Raw genomic sequence first — 6,309 nt, 5'->3', positions numbered from 1 at the left:
GCAAAGTATCCTGGGAGTGTACATGATTCATTCATCTTCTGCCACAGCACCATCAATCGGCAATTCCAGGATGGATGATATGGGAATGGCCTACTTGTCGGTAAGTACAGAAACCTAGTAATTTACACACACCACAGCAACCCTGTAGGACACCCAACACATACACCACTACATTGACACGTTGCCAGGAAGACAATGAGGTGTGACACTGGTAGTCATGTTTGATATCCTGACCCAATGGGATACACACCTATGGACAAATGACAGATGCAAATAACAAGAGATGCCACTCTAGAGCCACTCGGGACCAATTTAAAACCACACAGTGACAATGACATGGCCTTAAGTGGCAGTACAACTTGGAAGTTGAACCTTTCAAAATCACATCAATAACACTCAATCCCACACCCTTCCAAGCAATACGTCCTGTGTAAGGGGTGTGTAATGTGTGTTGCTGCAGGTCAAACACCATGAGACACATTGCATGATGACGTTGACTCTAATGAAGGTGAAATGGAATTATTGAGGCAGTACCAACATCTCACATCGCTCCTGGGGTGACATTGCCAGCTAGCAATAAGGAAGTGGACTGTGCTATGAAAACATGTGGATGTGACACTAATGCAAAGTGCACACTGCTACACATACGGATTGAGACATTTCCCCATATACATAACAGATTTACAGGCAGATGGACCTTCCTACACTAAAACCTTCATCCCCACAACCAAGTTAGCCAGCTTACCTGGAGCAAGTTCAGTAGTGTAGGTACAAGTTTGCACATGAGCCAACTCGGTGAGGGCACAAAAATAGGTTTGCATAGAACTTGTCACACATGGGATAATTGTGCATTGTCAATTGTGAACACTTCAGTGCTGCCAACTTATGGAGATGAGTTGTGTATTGTTACCTAGCCAAATCAAAGGGCCTCACTGTTGCATTTCACCTGCAATTACATATGTCGAATTGGATGGGATGTTCAGGTCATATAGTGCAACCATGTTACCACCACAGTGAGTAGATTGTGTGTGTGGAAGGATCATGCCACCTCCAGTGGAGGCACACGGACACTTCTTTCACATTACATAACACATGGGAGATACACACTGAAGAGCAAGTTTCTAAATATACCACTGATATCATGTCAATCAGACAAACACCAGTTTTGATAGTCAAACAACCCAATGCAGAAAGAACATCACAGAAGCCTAGGATCCCACACAATACCACAAACACAGATGAGTCACAGACGACACAAGATAACAACTGCCATGCAAAGTGACAATCACGGTGCAACCAACAACAAAATACTTACCCTCATTTTCTCTTTCAGCTGATCAGGGTTGCGGGATCCAGACATGGATCACGACCCCAATTGCCAACCCAAGCACAGCAGCAGAGCGTGCCTATAATGAGGCACATTGTAGGACACGCACAATAGTTGAGCAGACTTTTGGCATCCTGAAGTCCAGATTCAGGTGCCTGGACATCACCGGACACAGCCTCCTATATTCCCCTTAAATGGTCTGCAAGATCATTTTGACCTGTGCCATCCTGCACAACATTTGTGTGAGGAGGAACATTCCCCTCTATGAACCGGATCAACAAATGCCTGTAGAGGAGGAAGAGGAGGATACTGTCCGTGAAAATGAGGGTGAACATCCAAACACAGCTGCAGGATTGCGTCGCAGACAACACATCGTAAAAAACTTCTAAGCATAGTCACCATCAACACTTTGTTATCATATGTAATTAAACACCTCACTTCATCACTCAATCATGCTCTGGGTAATTATTTATGCATCACATGGTCTCCAGGAATCAGAATCAGAGTTTTGCCTCATGGAGCATTGCAGAAATACAAATTTGCATACTGAAAAAGCCATATCACATTTGATGGGTATAAATTTACAGCAAACGTCACACACAGTGTTAATGACATATATCCTGTCTATTTCGTAATTGAAGGGCAATATCAGAGGACCACAGCTATGAGACACATCCATGTTGCCAACATGGTCCTTTGCAGCATATGACACGCAACTAAGACACCATCAATCATAAGGTAAAAAGGTGCTTCATACATGAGGCAGTGGATGTGCAATTGCATTGGTAACAGGAATGTACGACCAGACCCTTGACAGCAGTAAGGGTGACATCAGCTATCTCTGCAAGTAGCATGTTTGACAAGAAGTGCTTCAAATCTGAAAATGGATAGCACAAGTGCCCCAGGTATGACAAGCATTGCTCCAAGACATGCCCTCCACAGTCCATCCCAGGTAATAAGTCCTGCCACTTCCATGTCTAGGGGGCGCTGTAAATGGACTTTCTGTACCCTGAGAATCTTCATCTACACTCACCCAGACTCCCATTCTGACTCTTGTGTGCTTCCCTCTTCAGTATGGCATGCCATAGTCATAGTTCATCAGTCTGCATGGACTTCAGGTCCGATAATGCACTGCCTGGTAGTTGGTGAGACCTGTAAACAGCTGTCCATTGCTTCCCATGTGAAAGGTCCAGTTGGCCCTTTGAACTTGATTCTCAACTCCAGGACTTGTGAGAGACTGAAGCTGCACACACCTGTGAGCACTTCCATGCAGACCAGCCATTTGAACCTGCCCTGCCTTTTCTGCTGCCTGGAACTGCTTAGAGGCTGCCATTTTCTGAATCTCCTTGTTGTGCATTGGCGTACAAATCACTTGTGTACCAGAGCCCTTGGGGGATTGTGTAACAGTGCAGACCACAGCAGAAACAGCTTTTTGTTCCCACAGTTTTGTTCCTGCTTGTCCCAGTCAGAGTCTGCTCACTGTGTATTTGCCTTGTTCATCTTTGTTCCTGACAGAGCCTGCATCCTGTTAGCCAGACTGGTTTCAGTCTTTGCGTTAACCATAGAGGTTCCCTGTGGCTACATTTGTCTCATAGTTGCTTTCCATGCCCTCTGTTTCCTCCTGGGGTATTGTGTCTGGTAGGTCTACGATGAATCCTCAAATGTACAGTATAGTTTGATCAGTTTACCTTATCGTATTCTGTTCTGGGACATGTATTCAAATGGTCTAATCCAGCCCCCATCCCTTGTCTGGTTTTGCATGTATTCATTAGTGCCAAACAGTGACACTGTGCTATGGCAGTATGCATGGATTTGGTACGGTGCCTTCAGCACAACAAACAAGGGTTGCTAATGTGTATGTAAGGACAAAACATGTTTGTGCCCTGACGATCCAGACACAGATTCACTTCTGCCGCCACCTTTTGATGTGGCTTGCATTGTGACTAGCTGTGAGATTAATCAGCACAGAGGCACTGATGTTCCCTGTTGCAGTGGGAATTTTAGAGCCCACCCTGTGTACAAATGTTGTGATGAAACCTGTCTGTTTCCTTTTACTGATCCATAACGTACTTGAGCACACCAAGGTTGCTCTGTCGTCAGCCTTCTAAACGTCCGGCAGGGCTGTAGCTGAACTATCCCCATGTGTGTCGTTAGTTGATCTTTGGCTTTTGGTCAATTCTGCTTTGAAGGATACTCTGTTAATTCAAGGGTTGGCTCCACAGACTCTTGACTAGACCTGCACGTAACTGTGACAACATGGAGGCCAATACTGACACAGGGTACACATGGCCAGACACTTGAACTGGACACCTTTGTGCAATGAACCACTGGAAATATGTGAACATATGCAGCATGGTCTGCTGGTCCTCCGGTGCCACAGGAAAAGCATAGGCCACTTACATGACTCAAACTGTGGTGCACATAACAATTTTACATTTGGATTTGAGACTCCGTGTCACAAACACTGTAACTACCTAGCATGTTCAAATGATGGACTCATGGTAGTATACACATAAGTGACCATGAAGTGGTATCCAAGATTTCATTATATGTGAGGGGTAACATATCTGACATAACCATTATCAACCGTCCTCGATCTATTATGTGTATAGTTCGTCATGGGAAATGTTTTGCCCCAAAGTCAAGGAAGTACACACCGCATAAGATGCAACAGATATAACAAACACATATCATGACTGATGGACCTTAATGAATGGCATCTGATGGTTATACACATTTATAACACATTCATACATGCACATTACGCCAACATTTTCTCGTGACGTTCCCACAGAGGCACAACAATAATTTGAACAGCCAATTCACAGACATAAACACCCAGGCCATGAGTCTATTTGTTTAGTTTCATAGCCCAACCGAGGCCTTTTGTCTCTGTCCTGGAAGCCAGTTCACAACTCATTCATATCCATTGAAATATGAATTGCTGGCGGCAGAAGGGTCAACTTTCCACAGTATGTATTATAAATCCAATTTCACCATTAAATTGGGTTTGTAATATGTATTTAAAAAAATCCAAAAAGGTAATTTGTAGCTCTTTTCAAAACTGAGATAACATTGATTAAACTTAATATTTTATCCAAGTGCTTTTCCATGGAACATTCAACCTAGCTACATTGAAAACAGATTTTAGGGCATTTCCACTGTGAGGACATGTTTAATATTAATCTTTTCATGTCTTACTCTTACATACCATGCACCCTGCCCTGGGGGCAACAAGACCTACATTTAGAGGTAACATAAATATTTAAAGGGAGGTTTTAGGCCTGTGAAAAAGGGGTTATTTTGGCAGGTTGAATGTGCAGTTTAGAACTGCACAACCAGGCTACAATGCTATGTTTGGAGACATACTTTACAGTGCCACTTCAGTGAAGGCACAGTGGCTACTGAAGTCTACTGGTAGCGCTCAATCTACCGGTCCTGGGTACATTTGGTACCATATACTAGGGACTTAAAGGCATAGTAAATACAACCAATCAGAAACAAATCACGTGTAAACAAATGTGTTCTTGTTGAAAGGAGGAGCACAAGCACTTTACCACTGGTTAGCACCGGTAAAGTGGACAGAGTTCTATTGTGGGCAAAAAGAAGATTCAGCAAAAAGAAGGCAAACTAAACCGGGGTGAGGGTGCAGAAAAGGCAAATTTCCAATGCACGTAAACAATAAAGTTCTTTAACCCCTTTGCTGCAGGCCTTTTCCCCCTCAGGTGCCAACCCTTTTTTTGGCTATTTGGGGCAGTTCGTGCTTAGGCACTCATAACCTTTTTGCTGCATAAGCTACCCCCGCCAAATTTGCTTCCTTTTTATCCAACAACCTAGGGATTCTAGAAGTACCCAGACTTTGTGGTTTCCCCTGAAGGAGACCAAGAAAGTAGCCAAAATATAGCAAAACATTAGTTTTTTTCAAAAAAGGGCTGCAGAAGAAGGCTTGTGGTTTTTCCCCTGAAAATGGCACCAACAAAGGGTTTGCGGTGCTAAAATCACCATCTTCCCAGCCTTCCGGACCAGGCAGACTTGAATCAGAAAACACATTTTTTCAACACAATTTTGGCATTTAACTGGGATATACCACATTTTTACTATTTGTTATGCTTCCAGCCTCCTTTCAATTAGTGACAGAAGTGGGTATGAAACTAATGCTGGATCCCAGAAAGCTAAACATTTCTGAAAAGTAGACAACATTCTGAATTCAGCAAGGGGTAATTTGTGTAGATCCTACAAGTGTTTCCTACAGAAAATAACAGCTGAAATAAAACAATATTGAAATTGAGTTAAAAAAAAACAGCCATTTTTCTCCACGTTTTACACTGTAACTTTTTCCTGCGATGTCAGATTTTTCAAAGCAATATACCGTTACTTATGCTGGACTCTTTCGGTTGTGGGGATATATAGAGCTTGTAGGTTCATCAAGAACCCTAGGTACACAGAGCTACTAAATGAACTGCACCTTGCAATGGGGTTTCATTCTATACCAGGTATACAGCAATTCATTTGCTGAAATATAAAAAGTGAAAAATAGGTATCAAGAAAACCTTTGTATTTCCAAAATGGGCACAAGATAAGGTGATGAGAAGCAGTAGTTATTTGCACATCTCTGAATTCCGGGGTGCCCATACTAGCATGTGAATTACAGGGCATTTCTCAAACAGACATCTTCTTTGCACACTGTCTTACATTTGGAAGGAAAAAATGTAGAGAAAGACAAAGGGCAATAACACTTGTTTTGCTATTCTGTGTTCCCACAAGTCTCCTGATAAGATGCTACCTCACTTGCGTGGGTAGGCCTAATGCTTGCACCAGGAAACACAACATGGACACATCACATTTTTACATTGAAATCTGACATGTTTTTTGCAAAATGCCTAGCTGTAGATTTTGGCCTCTAGCTCAGCCGGCACCTACGGAAACCCACCAAAACTGTGCATTTTTAAAAGCTAGAATCCAAGATGGGGTGACTTGTGGGG

Source organism: Pleurodeles waltl, chromosome 2_1 (genome assembly GCF_031143425.1).
Source record: "Pleurodeles waltl isolate 20211129_DDA chromosome 2_1, aPleWal1.hap1.20221129, whole genome shotgun sequence".
NCBI lineage: Eukaryota > Metazoa > Chordata > Amphibia > Caudata > Salamandridae > Pleurodeles > Pleurodeles waltl.
Note: the sequence above shows the minus strand (reverse complement) of the source record.